This window comes from Mus pahari, chromosome 9, assembly GCF_900095145.1.
Source record: "Mus pahari chromosome 9, PAHARI_EIJ_v1.1, whole genome shotgun sequence".
NCBI classification, from domain to species: Eukaryota; Metazoa; Chordata; class Mammalia; order Rodentia; family Muridae; genus Mus; species Mus pahari.
The window spans coordinates 3,754,903-3,771,840 of NC_034598.1; the positions used below are offsets into that span (position 1 = coordinate 3,754,903).

Sequence of the window (16,938 nt, forward strand, 5' to 3'; positions counted from 1 at the left end):
GCATTCACAGCAGGTTAATTAGTCACAGAGGAGAAAATATAAGTGCAGTATTATTTGCTAAGACCACAATAGGAAGTGTGATTGTGGTGTCCATATAGCCCTCCTTCATTGAAGGAGAGGGTAGTGTTAAGTGACTGAAGCCCTCCTCTGAGGCTTGCCGATCTTTTCTATAAGGAGGTTGCATCTTACACAGGCAGGACTTATCAGGTCGCCTGTCAGGACAAGCCCAGAGGTGGCATCACTTGGCATTTGCTGATTAATGACTCTTTGGAGTTCTGAGAACTCAGGCTCAAGGAGTGACTCTGGAAGCTGAGCTGTGTGGTTCTGCCCTGCGTTCCTCACCCCAGCACAGGACTGTGATTTAGTGCCTTGTGACTCAACATCCCCAAAGCTTACTTGCTTTTCCTCAGCCTGCAGTGCTCAGAATGGAGCTGTTGGCAAGTCACAGACCACACCCCAACTCTTCAGTCTTTTCCCTAATTTCTGCTGCTTCACTTCAGAGTCCCAGAACAGCGTGATGACTCACCAGCCTTACTTCCTGTAAGTAATCATTTTCCCACGGTGAGTGATGGTTTACTCCAGGGTTGAGGTGGGGGCAGGAGGAAGAATGGTGGCTTGATTTTTCTTTTTTTCTGTGCCTCATTTCTGCTGACAGAGAGCTAACTTTGAATACTTTGTCTCCAATTCCATGATCGTCTCTAAAATACAACTTTAATATTTTAGTTTGTTAAGCTAAACCTCCTGAAGTGTATGTTATCTGTAGGGAACAAGAACATGATAAACCCAAAACATGGTTTGTTCTTTAAAATATTTAATGATGATTTTATAATTTTCTTACTTAGTTTGGCGTGAAATGACTTTCTGTGCATTGGAGAGGCCAAAGGCGGGAGAGACCCCCATTGCAGCCCCATTCTATGCTGAGAGATCTGAGACCCGAAGCACCTTCATGAGTTGTCTGTTTCTACACAACTAGATGGTAACAGATAGATTTGGGACAGGGACCAACTAATTTTAGGCTGTGATTTTCTATAATCTTGTGGATGATAAATAGACCTAAACTTATCTGTGATTTGTCACAAGGAAACACATAACCATAAAACTTTGTGATGAGAGTATTTCTTTCTTTGGACAGAGGAGACTGGGAGAAATCATGTCTGTTTCATAACACGTGTTGTAAGAGTAGGTGAGAAGGTGCTCAGAGTTTAAGCACACAGTAGGTTGTCAGTAATAACTCTAATTATTATAGAGGACCTGGTAACATGCTTCCTGGTTCTCTGGGGCTTCCTTTCACTGGTTTCTGTTCTCCTCTAGGCTGTGGAGTGCTTTCTCCTGCTCAGCAAGGCTCAGCGCTGAATTTCCTGTGACATTTGCATGTGAGTTGTCTCATTTCCCTGAAGCTCTGTCACAAGCCCTGAGGTTGCTACAGAGAAAGATCTGAAACCTCTGTCAGGGAAGTCCCATGGAGAAGTTGTGCCTTCCCTTCTGGAGTTTACAGCTCTCTTCCAGATAACTGCCCTTCCAGCTATGGCTGCCAGGCCTCTGATAGGGCAAAGGGTAGTGGTGGCCAGGGGCTAGCCCCAGGCTCTGCTCCTGGCCCTGGGTCCTTTCATCATCTCCTTCAGATGACTATCTGACTTTCCCCTATTTTGCTCTTTCCCTTTCGCCCTCCTCTCTCACCAATGGAAATTTAGAGGGTTCTGTGGTTCTTGGGGGATTCTGGGACTGTGTAGTTCTTGTCCTCACTTCCTCTACACATCACAGGGGATTCCTAAAGCAAATTAATGACCCAGCACCTCAGCAGGCACCCTCCTCCAGGACAGAGTTCACACACACACACACCCACACACACACACACACACACACACACACACACACACACTCGTTTTCTGTAATTTATATTTAAATTTTCTGTAATTTAAATGCCACGTGTCACAATAAAATAGTCAATTTAATTAAATGGGTTTATTTAATTATGGTATGTATGCCTGCATCTCTGTGTTTGTATAAATGTTTGTGTGTATGTATCTTTTATGTACTTGCACATATGTGGTATGTGTGTGATTATGTAGTATATTGCATATATGGATATGTCTATGTTTATATGTGATGTGTGTATATATTTGTGTATTCTTTGTGGTGTATATGTATGTACATATGTATATGTGTTTATGTGCTATATTTACACAGGTCTATATGTATGCAGTACATATTTATGTGTGAGTATGGGTGTGTGATATGTATATGTTTGTGTAGGCACATGCCTGTATGTTTGAGTGGTTTGTAAATGAACGTACACATATATTTGAATATGTGATATATATATATATATATATATATATATATATATATGTTTATATATTTTTGTGTGTATCTATACATATATATATATATACATATATATGTTTGGGTATGTCTATACCTATGTGTGTATGTGGTATGCATGTGTGTGGTATGTATATATGGGTATGTATGAGTGTGTATGGTACATAGATGTGTGTTTATATTTTTGTATTTGCATGCCTGTGTAGGATATATATGGATGTATATGTGCATACATTTATGTGTGTGCTTATGTGTGTGGTATGTGTATGTGTCATATATATATATATATATATATATATATATAGAGAGAGAGAGAGAGAGAGAGAGAGAGAGAGAGAGAGAGATACACACACATCTATGTATACATGTGTATGTTTGTACATTTGTGTGTCTGTGTGTATATATATCTTTGTGTATACATGTATATGTGTTTGTTTCAATTGTTCTATGTTGTATTACCAGGGAATTTACCTCTTGAGGGTCTGTAACAGCACAATCTGCAGCACATTAAAAGATACAGCCTTGTGCTAAGTGCTTTGAAAGGACATGAAGTAACATTAAATATTGCAAAAGCATAAAGGAGGAAACAGGACCCAAGCTGCAGCTCAGCTGTAGAGTGCTTGCAGAATGTGCATGTGTGTGTGTATATGTGTGTGTTTATGTGTGTATGCATGTGCCTATGTGTGTGTGCTGCTTGTGTATGTGTGTGTGCATATGTGTATATGGGTATATGTGTGTATGTACATATATGCCTGTGTGTGTGCATGTTAGTGTGTGTGCATGTGTGCATGCGGTGTGTGACCCAATAAGTTTCATTAGGGCTGTTTACATGAGGGGCTGCTTATAGGACCCTGTGCACCTCACCAGTGACTACTGAAGAAAATGTGTTTCCTTCCCCATGTTAACTAATATCTTTGTATTAATCCAGAGGGAGGAGTAGAGTCCCATGATCCCTCACTCCGCATATTAACTGGCTCCGTCTTGTGGAAATCGTGTCTGAGTAACTATGCTGTTGTGACTTCAGGAGCGCTACAGTTGTTTCATCCCTATCCCCCTTCCTCTTGGTCTTGGGTTTCTTCTCTCATCTACAACCATGTTCCCTGAGACTCAAAGGGGATATTGTAAATGCTCCATTTCTTGATGAATATTCAATATTCATCTTATGCTCAGCACTTTGACCAATTAAGAGTCTTTGTGGTCACTGTTGACTACTATAAGAAAAAAGCTCCTTTGGCCAGAATTAATAGCAGCACTGTTTTATGGGCATAAACACAACTAATTAGAAAGCAATTGGACAGGTATGCTATATTTAGCAAAATAATAACAGTAACTTCTCTACTAGGGCCTATCACCATTCCCCAAGTTATAGACTTTTACTGGGTTTATAGTACCAGATGTCAGTTCCCTTTTGTTGAGCAGGTCTCAAGTCCAATCAGAAGGTGGTTTTTTACTGCCACAGCAGACTTTCCACCATTGAACCAGAGAGTACATCTTACCTGGCCAGTTGGTACTACCACAGGGTTCAAAGTAAGTAAAACTATTAAAAACAGTTCTCACTCATTGGCTTGTATAGCACAGTGAAAGCTAGCCAGCAGTTAGGGAGCTTCCAGCCAAATTACAACTTGATCTGTGTCTTGCAACCAAGCTATGGTATCTTCAGCTACAGGATCTTCTGTATCATTCTCATGGGCAAGTAAGAGCAGAGCTAACTGCCAGCATTATTTGCAGAGTGGGGGGGGGGGTTGTGGTAAAGGAGAAAGATTGAGGGGCTCTGGTAGCCCCACCTCTCCCTGAGGATCAAGACTAATGGTTGCAGGAGAAAGATACCTTTCACTTACACACACACACACACACACACACACACACACACACACACACACACACAGAAGGAAAAAGAAAGGGGATCAATGGGGAATAGAGGTGAAAAGAGTAATGAGATATGAATATTATCAAAATACATTATATACACATATAAAATAAAAGACTCCAGATAACTCACTTATTTCACAGATATTTATTGAGTGTCTAAATATTCAATGTTTCTGGGCTAATGGACAGAATAACTTTGTTATGTTAAAGATAGGAGAGATGTTGGAGGAAACTTAAGTGGTAGGGTTGTGGTCATCAAGTGGCTCAGAGACAATTAGAGAAAAAATATTCCTGTTATTGTTCATGTATCTCTGCACTATAACTAGAAAAAAATAGATGCAGAGGAGAAAAGCTAAAGTGAGGGTTGTGGCAGGCCTGGTGGTAGGGTTGGATTAGGTAAGGGGATAGGTAATATAACAGGCTCCAAAAATAATAGAGATTTGCCGACTCAATGGCCAAGGAGAGTGTCACATAACATCTAGAGGCATCAAATAAGTGACTATGTAGGGTAAGTGTATGTGTGTGTGTGTGTGTGTGTAGGTGTGTGTGTTATAGTGAATTAGCTGGATTATTTTCTGAAAGGAAAGATGATTTTTTTTGTTTTTCTTTGTTTTGTTTTTATTGTTATTGTTGTTTTTGCTTAGCACATGAAGAAATGGGTTTATTGTGAAATTTCCTATGTGTGTGTGTGCATGTGCATCAAATTTTATTCTTATCTAAACATTCTTGCTTTACTTTCTTCCCCTAAGCAGTTCACTCCTGTTTTGTTGACACATATATTTCATTAACCTCTTCTGTCTTCCCTCCTTTTAGGCCTCTTCTTGTCTTCTCATTGGCCCTTTCTACTCTCACCCTGGACACACATACTCTCATATATATGTAAATACACATTTATGAGTATGTGTACATTTAAATCTAACACTTTCATATGGGAGACAACTTCCAGCATTGGTTTTCTAATTGTATTTAATAAAATAATCCCAAGGTATAGCCATTTTGTTTTTTTGTAAATTTCATCATTTTACTTTCTGTACAACCAAATACAATGTCACAGTTCACATACATCACATTTCTTTGTCCATTCATGTGTGGATAGACGTCCTATTTGGCTCCATATTTTGACCGCTGCTAATGTTGCAGCAATAAACATGCATGTACAAGGATGCCCATGGTATGCTGACTTAGTGTCTTTTGGGTGTTCAGGACTGGTACAACTGGGTCATTTGGAACTTCTATTTTTAGTTTTGTTTGAGGAACCTACATCACTGAGTTCCATAGTAGCTATGTATGTTCTCATTCCCCCAACAGGATGTATGGTTCTGCTTTCCCCACATCTTGGGCAGCATTTATTGTTTGTTGGTAAGCACAATTCTAATGATTTTACAAAAACAAAAAACAAAAAACAAAAAAACAAAACCCACAAATTTATTCTTCATGCAACTGAAAATGCCAGGCTGACTTTGGCTGAAATGAAGATGTCTAATAATATTTCTTACAGTTTTGCCCTTCTCCACATTTCTATTTTAGCATTTCCCCCTGGCTCCTATTTTTAGACAGACTCGCTCACATAGTGGTAAAGATGACCATCTGCAGCTGGTGGCTTAAATTCTGTTAACTTGTGAAGGACCAGATGGAAAGCATATGCTTTAAAAAAAAACCCAATTGGCCCAGCTTGAGTCATGGGCTTCCCCTAGGAGCCAGCTGGTGAGGCAACCCTCCATCCAAACCATATGAATTGAGAGGAGCAAATGGGACCTTTCCAAGAGAAGGAATGTGTTCTACCAGAAGAGGAATGTGGGCCTGAAAATCCCAAGGATGACCACTACACACATTCCCTATTTGTCTAGTGAATGAGTTGAACTTCTGCTTGTTCAACACTGCTCCACAGAATAAAGAACACAGCCCAGTTCTGCTCACAACTTCAGGAGTTTCCAGAACTTCAGAGTGACACTCACCATAGCATAACATTTGAAAGACCCCATCTCAAATAGTGCTCTATGGTGTGAACTAATTGATGTTGACAATGACAACTTTGGGGACTTGTTGTCATCCACTTCAAGGAGAGAATCTGAGTGGAATAAATTTTTGGTGCATTTCATGAATGAATGAAACAAACAACATTGTTCTGCTAATGCTATCCTGGCACTATGTGAGGGGCTTATATTTGTCATTGCCTTTCTTCCTCCCAAAGTTCTATCATAGGTAAGGTAGCTGAACCTTCACTAGGAACAAAGTGAGCTCACAACCGAATACTGACAAGCAGGGGAACTAGAGTCTGACTTTCCTCCTGTTGTGGAGGTACAAGTTCACTTAACCCAGCTTGACTTTAATGTGAGTGCCTCAGATCCGAACTTGCTTCCTCATTCTTACTTGGCAAGCCCTGTTCTTTTCTTGGTCATCTGTAGTCTGGTGAATTAACTATGATTCTTAAAGATAGCATCCTTTCCTGGGATGGCTTCATGTGGTATCTCCACATCAACATGTGTTTCCATGGCAGCTGAGAGAGGTGAGAAGGATGCTGGAATAGTATCACACCAGCAGTTAAATATATATGTTTGGAATGACACTCATACTTCACTGACTAAAAGAAGTCACACCTGCCATAAACCTAATTTCAAGATGATGGCACAGTAAAACACCCTCTCATTTCAAAGAAATCTAGGGCATTGGTAAATACCACAAACATCTTCTCTATGACCCCAAACTGATAAGGTAGAGAAGTAATTTAAATAACTTCAGAATTAGTATATGTCCTTAAACTATGTAGTACATTTTGATACTCACATCTTCTCTCTTCCCTAACAATGCTTATGAGTACTACATTCTCTTAGTACTTTGCTGAAATAGGTAAAGCTGAGGAAATCATCATCATTAACCTATAAGTTCCTTTTGAATATTGAATTCTTTGATTTGAAACAGCTTAAAACCTCTCAGAGAGGGCTAGGCAAATGGAAATGAGCTAGCTAATCATAAAGGAACATGAGAATCCAAGTCCTCCTGAGCTAAGTGTGTATGCAACATTAGTAAAGAAATGGAAAGTCCTACCCATTTATTCCATTGCACTTACCTTTCCCAGTCAGAAAGCCTTTGGCGTCTAGTACATTTCTGTCGGCATTCCATGGTGATTTAAATCAATTAATATCTACTTGCAGCAAAGTGTTGACAGCAAATTTCTAAATTCACAGGCTCGACACTTTCCAGTGTAATTGGGCATACATGAAAGAACTTTTCAGCTTGCTACTAACAGCAACTCAGAAAAATGTGAAGTGGGTGTTAACCCTTTGCAAGGAGGCTACCTGATCTGGAATGCTGCCCTCAGTGACCTTTTCTTGGAGAGAAGATAAACACAGACTATGTGGGAACTCTAGTCCATGAGCTGTACCCAGAAGTCCCTGAATAGTCTAGAAGGATTTTTTTTTTCAGTCCACTAGATGAAGGGAAGTCTTGGGTGAGAACTCAAGAGAGTCTAATGGAGGGAATTTTATCTGATGATAGCAATTGTTTCAGCTTAAGAAAATATTAGTACACATATGTCCCAGGGAGCTGGCTGAAAATTATTATCAGGGATGAGGAGACAGCATGGCAGAGAAGTGTAGGCTATATTAGTGTGAACTTGATTTCAATCACCAACATCTCTGTGCGAAAGCCAGGTGTAACTTAATCAGCAAGCAACAGGTCACTGAGAGACCATGTCTCAAAAAAAAAACACAAGCTAGAGGGGCCTGAGAAAAGACACATGACACTCAAAGCTGACCTCTACAAACATACATGGTGCGGTAGTATATTATAACTTTTGCCCTGTGTTGTGACTTCCTGAAAAGATGGCCATGGTACAGACCTGGGTGCTAGGTGGAGACCTTCAGTTGGTTCACAGGACAAGATGCCAGCTGGCAGAATAGCTTTTGGAGGGACAGAAAGTATGTACACATGTCAGAATTGGCCAGCCCTGAGTATAGGAGGGGCCATAACTGTCCTGGTAAATTTTTAGGGGAAGGGGCAGAAGATGAAAGGGCCTAAGTGTACAGGGTCCACTGGTACAAGAACCTTTGTTACAGAGTCCTTTGTCATAGGAGCTGCTGACACTTGAAGGCTTCATCTGAGTCTTTCACTATTTTGCAATGCCTTCCAGACAGCAGTTGATCTTCCAGCGAACTTAGGATGGTGTGGTGAATGGGTTTGTTGAGAAGGTAGCTTATTTAAGTCTGGAGATAACTCATGGTTCATGCTGAGATCTGAGTCCCCTATGGCGCTACTCAGGAAGTCAGCCAGCTGTCAGTCTTCATGAGAATGCATGATCCTCCTGGGAAGGAAACTTCAGGCTTAGAATCTAGATGCCCCTTGTCTTAGGTCTTTATTGCTGTGAAGAGACACTGGGATATAGGTAACTCTTAGAAGGGAAGACATTTAATCACAGCTGACTTACAGTGTCAGAGGTTTAGTCCACTATTATCATAGCAGGAAGCATGGCAGCCTGCTATGTAGACTTGGTGCTAGAGGAGCAGAGGGTGCTACATCTTGATCCACAAGCAGCCAGGAGCAGACTGTGATTTCACAGGAGGCAGAGACTGAACAGTAGGAAACTTCAAAACCCACCCCCAGAGTGATACACTTCCCCCAACGAGGCCACACCAACTCCAACTAGGCTACACCCCCTAATAGTGCCATTCTCTATGGCCAAACATTTAGAAGCATGGATCCATGGGGGCCATACATATTTAACTCACCACATCTCCTTAACTCAGGATGACAGCAATGGACATTTGAGTTTTTTTTTTTTTTTAATTTATGCAAAGTTTCACTGTATTGCTGATGCTGGCCTTGAACTCATGATTCTCCTGCTTCTGGTTCCTGAGTGCTTCGATTGCGGGTATGCAGCTCTATGTGCTCTGAACTATATTTAATAAAATGGTGCTAATCTGTTAGGAAGGATCTAAATTAATCTCACACATTATTTTATTCAAATGTAACAGAGATAAAGGCTCTGTGTCAACTGTCTTGTGGCTCATGTGAGTACATCCAGGATTCCCAGGGTCTGGTCGTGTGTGCTCCTAGTATGCAAAGGAGGCAGATAGTCTGGTTATATGTGCTTATGTGGAGTGAAGCTGGGGGTCCAGGTGTGTTGCTCCTGTTGTGAAGTGAAAATACTGAGGGTATAGGTGTGTGTGTGTGTGTGTGTGTGTGTGTGTGTGTATGTGAGTGTGTGCACTTCTAGATTGAGGCAAGGCTGAGGGCTTAGGTGCATGTGTTTCTGGTGTGGAGTGAGGCTAAGGGTTTATGTGTGTGTGCTCCTAGTTTGAAGTGAAAAGGCTGAATGTGTGTGTGTGTGTGTGTGTGTGTGTGTGTATGCGCATGTATATGTGTGTGTATGTGCATGAGTGTGTGTGTGTGTTTGTGTGTGTGTGTCTGTGCTCCTAGTGTGAATTGTAAGGCTGAGGGTTTAGGTGTGTGTGTTTCTGGTGTGAACTGAGGCTGAGGGTCTGGGCATATGCTTCTGTTGTACAGTGAGGTCAAGTTTCTGGCCATGAATATAACTTGTGCTTCCATTTCCACTGCTTTTGTTGCCAACTCACTGTCCAATATTCTTGTTTGTATGTCCATATTTCAGAATGGAAACCCTGACTAGGCAAAGGGTGTCTTCCTCAATGTTAGCACTTTCAAGCCCTCCAAGAATCTGAGACCAGAGAACCAAAGACTTATGGCTCAAAGCTGTCCAAGCCAGAACTTAAAGCTGTAGGAACTTAGGTTAGAGGCTTGTTGCTCCGAGTCTTAACAGTGGTTGCACACACAGCTCTCCCTGGTCCATGCCTCCACTGCTCACCCATAACCACAGCTAGCATTGGTTTGCACTGGTGGTGGTTACTCCTAAAGCTATCAAGTCTGTGAGTAGGAACCTTGAGCTCCTAACAGCCGCTGATACTATAGACCTCGGCCCTTGGCGACTGGTATTCTAAGCTTTAGAGAATTGGCAGCTCCCTAGAGTCCTCCATCTTCTAGGACCCATAGACTCTCGTATTTTACTTCATAAGATTTTGGCCTTCCACAGTCATGGGGTTCCACTTCCTTTTAACTTCTCTCCCCACTACCCACTCTTGACCTTGGCTGTCCCTGTTCTACTCAGTTTCTGCTCCAGGCCACTCTGAATTCTTCACCAATATTCATCAGGCAGCAGTCTTGGCTTCTGTTGCCAGCCATCAACACTGCCTTCTTGCCAGGCTAGTGCTAACCTGCTACATCCATGACAGAGATCACATGCAGACCAGAAAAGACCATCCACTCAGGGAAGACCTTGTTATTTTGGCCTAATAGTAAAACATCTGTTGTCCTTATTTGAGGTGTCTTCTGGCTGACTCATGAATTGTGAACAACAATAATTGGAAGGGAATGTTGCTTGTGTGTACCATACAAACATGGTGCTTGTAATTAACACCAATAATAGCACAACTTTCAGTTTGGGAAAAGTATAATCATAGGTATACTTATTGACCACAAGCGTTTTGCTGAGCACTAAGAAAGTGACCTATTTTTCTTTGGACCACATTGAGGATGTCTGTCTCATCATGTAGCCAGATGTTTGGCATAGCTGCAAGTGAGGTCCTTTAAAGTTCAGTGAAGTTTACCTCCTCTGATGAAGAACCCTTGAATAGTGTAGGCTATTCACCAGAACACAGTCTCTTGACTAGGACTCATGTCTTAAACATCTATGGTTTGTTACAGTGTATAAGTCAGGGTTTCTATTGCTTCAATGAAACACCATGGCTAAAAGACTCTTGGAGAGGAAAAGGTTTATTTGGCTTATGCTTCTGTATCACTTTTCACCATTGAAGGAAGTCAGGACAGGAACTCAAACAAGGTAAGAACCAGGAGACAGGAGCTGATGTTGAGGCTATGGAAGGGTACTGCTTACTGACTTGCCTGTTACGGCTTTCTCAACCTGCTTTTTAGAAGAATCCAAGATCCCTGTCTAGGAGTAGGCCCACTCACAATGGTCTAGACCCTTTCATATCCATTATTGATTAAGAAAATGTTCTACAAGCTTGCCTAGAGTCACATCTTGTGGAGGTATTTGGACTTGGCCTCTGCCACATTCTTTCCTGAATTCAGCAGGATAATCTTGTCTTTTCAAAAATGCCTCTGGCTCTTCAACTCAGTGCTCATTCTGAGCAGGAACAATCAGTATTTGTCCTGAATTAGTAACAGATTCATCAACTCAGAGGAAAGGCTGGAGGGAGTTTTCAATCATGGTTTTACTCACTGACTTTTCCTGAGAAAGCCTCTAACTTCCTGCAGGAAGAGCATGCATTGTATTTAGCAACAAGCCCCTCCTTGCCCTGAAGTAAGCCAGAGAATAATGGTGAAAGCTCACTGGAATCACAGAGAAATTGTGGGGTTTGTTACTTGGCAACTGAGATCTGAGCTGTTAAAATAATAAATCTGCACCACTTTACAATTTTTATAAATGCAATGCATGCTTCTTTCTTTTCAAGGGAGGGGAGAAAATAAGATTACTATAGTGTCAACTTCTGACTGTTGAAGACATCCCAGCCTATGTTGTCCTCTGAAGTAGGTATTTGTGCATCCACACTCCCCAGGTGATGCAGCAAGTCTTGCCTGAGGTCCAGAGATGCCAGGAGAAAGCCAAATGAATATTCAGACTGGAAAGCATGTTATCAGGAAGTGAGAAATGCTCTCTTGGATGTGGTGCATGGTGACATCTTGATGAGGATACAGAGAAACTGTTGCAGCCTCTCCACTTCTAGAAGACTTCCATCTCAAAGTCCAGGCCTACTTCTTTCCTCTTCACTCCATACCTTTGAACCTGTCCCTGACTCTATACGCAGCATCCAAGAAAGTAACAATACTACCTCAAATGCACCTTAGCACCCTGGCAAGAGAACATGAGCTATGAGCCAAGAGGATGGAAATATTTGTGTAGCTCCTTGGAGAAAGTGGGGTGGGGAGTGCTTTTTCTTTTTCCTTCTTTCTTTTTTCTTTTTCTTTTTCATAAGACTTGGTTGAATCTTTCTGTCTCTGGATGATATGAAACGCAAAGGGGTGCTAGGTTTCTGAATGCTCTGAATTCCATCGAGTTCCTTGTTCTATCTCTCCTGTCATCCCACAGTTGTTAGTAAGGCCTGGAATCCTGCAGTCACGTTCCATGTTGGTAAGTCAATAGAAGGGAAATTCCTAGGGTCAGTTCCTCTCACAGCTGACTGCTGACATCTTTGTGTTCTGAGAGGGCCAACTTTTGAGGATTTGGAAGATGATGAAGGTAATTGACCACATTGCAACTTTTGTATTACATACTAAGCAAAGAAATGTGTATCCTGCTTTTATTGAGAAATGATAAAACAAAACAAAACAAAACAAAACAAAACAAAACATTTTCATCTATGTTGCCGTGATCTCATAATTAAATCAGGAGGGTGCACTATTGCAAGCTGACACGTGATAAGAGTGTAAGCTTTGTTGCTACGTTCCTTCTTGTATCTGCGACTATCTAGAAGGGGTCAGGGTATATCATAGGTATGAAATAAATATCTGTTGAATAAATAGTTTATAGAATGTACTACATATGCACAGTACAAAAGAGAATTGTTTTGTCTGATATTACAGGAGATTAAATTCTGACTCAAGTTACTTGACTATTTTTTCTAGACAAAGATCTCAGGATATGGCCATTTATACTTCATAAACACTGTAACATTAGATGTTTTCTGATTTGTTATCTGTCTGACAAAAACATTATCTGAAGAGCCTTTTTATCTAGAAGCTACAGACCTGGGAATGCAGTTTTTCTTATGCTTCTCCCATATGGAACACTCAGTGATTCTTACAAAAGCACATGTATTGGGTAGTTCCTATGGGGACACTTTTAGGACATTCTAAATGAATGGTATCAACTTATTTTCAATAATTATCTAGAGCATCACCAAGCATGGATAAATGTTAATTGCTGGAGTTGTAGTTGATTATATGTTTAGATAATTCATAGAAATAAATACTTATTAATCCCTGTATTGGTGTGGGCTAGGACCATCACAAGTAGCATTTAGAATGCAGTTGGAAAAACAGACAGAAATAAGTGATCATTAATTCGAAATTATGAGAAATGATGTGAAAGACTGGGTCTAGATTACCGGGGGGGGGGGGGAACTAGTTGGGCTGAGGTGACAGGGAGGTCTTTCAGATGGGAACACAGGTGAGTTCTTCCTGTCCAGGTCTCTTCCTGAAGACCAGAGAGGGCCATGTACATTCAGAACAGGGGGCAAACATTTCAGGTAGAGGACAGGAACTTGGCCTCAGATAAGGAATCATACAAAGTTCCAGAGCACTTATACTTATAGAAGAAGCAATATGGAACTCAGGATTGTTTAAAATAATTCAGTTGGGGATTGCAGAGAGATAGAGGGGCACAGGTACTCCACATTGTCTGTATGATGACTGCTGAAGCTAAGACAAGCTTTGCTTTGTTCTCTAGTATAGTTTGTAATTTTACATAACAAAATGCTTACAAAAAACTTTTGTTGGCATGATCATTGTCTAGTTCAGCTTGGGAGCTTTAAGCCCCTTTCCCTATTTACTATCTTTGCAGTGTTGAAACTAGCACTTCAAGGATCACATTAGCTGAAACATGTAAGACCAGCAATGCTGATGCTCTCAGTATAGAATAATCTCTGTGCTAGAAATTAAGGTTTTCATGCTTGGGGTCTTGTTATTCAATTTCTTTATATTTTTGGAAGGATCTTGGCTATGTAGCTCAGTTTGATCTCAAATGCATTGTTTTCCTGTTCAATTCCTCTAAGCTCTGGTGTTGTAAACTTGATGGGTTTTTACAAAAGGATAGAAATAGAATGTTTTAAGAAGTTCCCAAAGTATAATTTATATGTAACAAAATTCATACATTTTAAATATATGCATTCATAATACCACGGAGCTGAAGGATAGAATATTCAAACCATTCAGAATTTTCAATGTATCATTTGTAGTTTCCCTTACTTAGTTGGGGAAACTGCTAAACTGACTTTATTATTTTAATGTACACTTCTATGAAAGGATCGAATTTTAAATGCTGTCTTTAATTCTTTCACCTGCCTTCATTTAATAAATCTTTGCCTACCACATGATACAACATATTCTTGACATTCATTTCACCATCCTGATGGCTTTAATAGCATAGAAACTCTTAAGTTCTGTAAACTGTTTTTATAAATAGAAATTCCTCTCTTAATTACCTGCGTTTCAATACACTTTTTAAAATCATCTTGTCATCTTTTTTTTTTTTAAATGGCCTGCCAGGTGTGTGATTTATACCCCATTTCTCAAAAAATTTCCCAGCAATACCATAGTTTTATGTATAAAGGCTTTGGTTAACTTTTAATAAATTTATACCTAAGGTTTTAGGTCTTTTGAGAACACTGTACATGTATTCTTTTGACATTTTATTTTTACAGACATAATGGCATGCCTGTAATTCCAGCATTCAAAAGACAGAGAAAGCAAAATTGTTGAGAGTTTAAGGCTACAAACCAACTTTCAAGTTTGTCTTCAGAATATAAATTATGATTATCATATTGAAATTATACAATATTCTCACAAATACAAAACATTATATTACTACCATCTTCATGAATTATCACTTACCCCCACCCCCAGCTAAATTGAGTCTCTTGCAAAAAAGGCATCCAGATATGAAATCATTTGAATTAAGCTCTGCCATGTGCACAATGCTTCCTCCTCTTTTGACTATGCCTATCCTCCTAGAACTGAGGATAATTTCATAGTCCCATACTGTTCACAAGGGGGAACAAAATAATCCCAGAAGGATGCAGAGCCTGGATAATTGAGGAGAAAGGCTGATCCCTTGGAGGGTTGGTCCAGAGCACAAAATTGAATGTGATTTTTACCGTAGTCACACAGGTAGGTAAATCCTGATCCTCTGGGTTTTAGGTTAAGTTTTGTGTTCAGTTGAATAGTTGAATAAGTTTGTTTGTACAAGCTGTCCTATAGGGAACCTAAAGAAAGTTTTTCCTCTTCTAACACTGGTATTTTATCAGTTCCTTCTATGATTGCTTTCTGGAACTTTTCTCATGATTAAATGACCCTTGGAAGCAAAAAAACATTTAGTCAAATGTTAAATGCAGATAAAGCTGAAGCCTGGTGCGTGCGTGTGTGTGTGTGTGTGTGTGTGTGTATGTGTGTGTGTGTGTGTGTGTGCATGCATGCGTGCGTGAAGAGGTCAGAACTTGATATTAGATGTTTCTCTCTACCACCCTCCACCTGGAATTTGCTTATTGGACAAGACTAGTTGGCTAGAAGACGACTAGAAACATCTTGTTCTTCCTGTCTAGAGCTGGGATTACAAGCATGTTCTGTTACATGTGGCTTTTGTGTGTGTTGTGTATGTCATGTGTGTTTGTTGGGGATATGAACCAAGGTCCTCATTATTCACGGGCACCCACTTGCAGATATATCCCATGTCTTCAGTCCCTGGAATCTTTTTTGAATATCTATGCAAATATAGTTTTTATTTTTAATTTGGCATGGAAGAAAATGGGAAAGGGTCGGGGAATGGCATAAAATAGGTAAGTAGGGCTGTTGAGATGGCTCTGTGGGTAAGGACTTTTGTTGCCAAAGTTGCCAACCTGAGTTCAATCTCCAGGACATCAGTGGTGGAAAAAGAGAGTCAATGCTTGACCATTGTCCTCTGATCTCCATATATGGAACCTGGCATATACTTCATCCCAGTGAACAAATAAACACATATAATAAGCCATATCTAAAAATTAAAAATAAAACTGGTATACACTGTGTGACTGCCAGGGACTTGTATAGATGATTTCCTCTCATCTTTGCAATAATCCCATGAGAGTACATCAAATTATTATCTTCCCTTAGCAAGTGAAAACTGCACTTCAAAGAGATTATATATTATATTAAAGATTCTTTAGTTTCTAAGGGTATAGCTCTTAATCTCTTCATTTTCCACAGAGCAAACTGTCTAGATGAGGAACTGGTGAATGTTGCAATGGAATGTAAGGAAGGAATAGGGGACATTCAGGACTCACTCCTGGGCTTCTGCATTTGCTTGAGTTTTCTGTATATAATCACCCTTGGCCACCATACCATCCTCAATGTCAAGCAGCAAGACATATCACAGACAAAATATCCTCCCAGTTCATGTCTAAGACATTTGCATAGATATCTTTCTTTTTTTTTTTTTTTTAGATACTATTCTGAAGTCAAATCTTGTTTCTAAAGTGGTCAGCCATGCTAGACCTATGGTAGATGCTGAAGAAGAAGTTATAACACAAGTCCTGCCCTCAGGAAGCTTTGTCTTCAGATATGGGATAGGATCACTCAGGTAGATTATTCAAGGTAATTACTGACAGCACACAAGTAGTGCCATATGAATGCACAGAAATTCATACAACAGGAATTGGAGGGTGCTGACAGTGGAGTCGGTACTTTGAGTGGAGGGAAGGATTCAAGTAAGGAAGAGGGTGGATTTCTTGGCAGGAAATGATGCGTTGAGTATGAATGTATACCCTTTCCTAGAAGGATGACATGAAGGTCACATGTCTGGAGAGTTGCCCTATCTGTGTAGCAGAACCTGAGGTCTGGAGGTAGAGATCACAATAAATAATTGAACACCTGAGCACCAGTAACAATTGTTGAGATTCTGGCTGCTGAACTAATCACACACACACACACACACACACACACACACACACACACACACACACACAC

The 16,938-nt window shown here is 40.3% G+C and overlaps 1 long non-coding RNA gene across 1 annotated transcript in view; it reads left to right on the forward strand.

Moving 5' to 3' along the window:
- The first annotated feature begins 509 nt into the window (after positions 1-509).
- LOC110326147 overlaps positions 510-16,938 on the forward strand; it is a 42,188-nt gene continuing 25,759 nt past the window's right edge. Inside the window, exons 1-2 of the long non-coding RNA XR_002380768.1 lie at positions 510-540; positions 1,312-1,373. This is a non-coding gene — a long non-coding RNA (uncharacterized LOC110326147). The remainder of the gene's footprint in view (positions 541-1,311; positions 1,374-16,938) is intronic.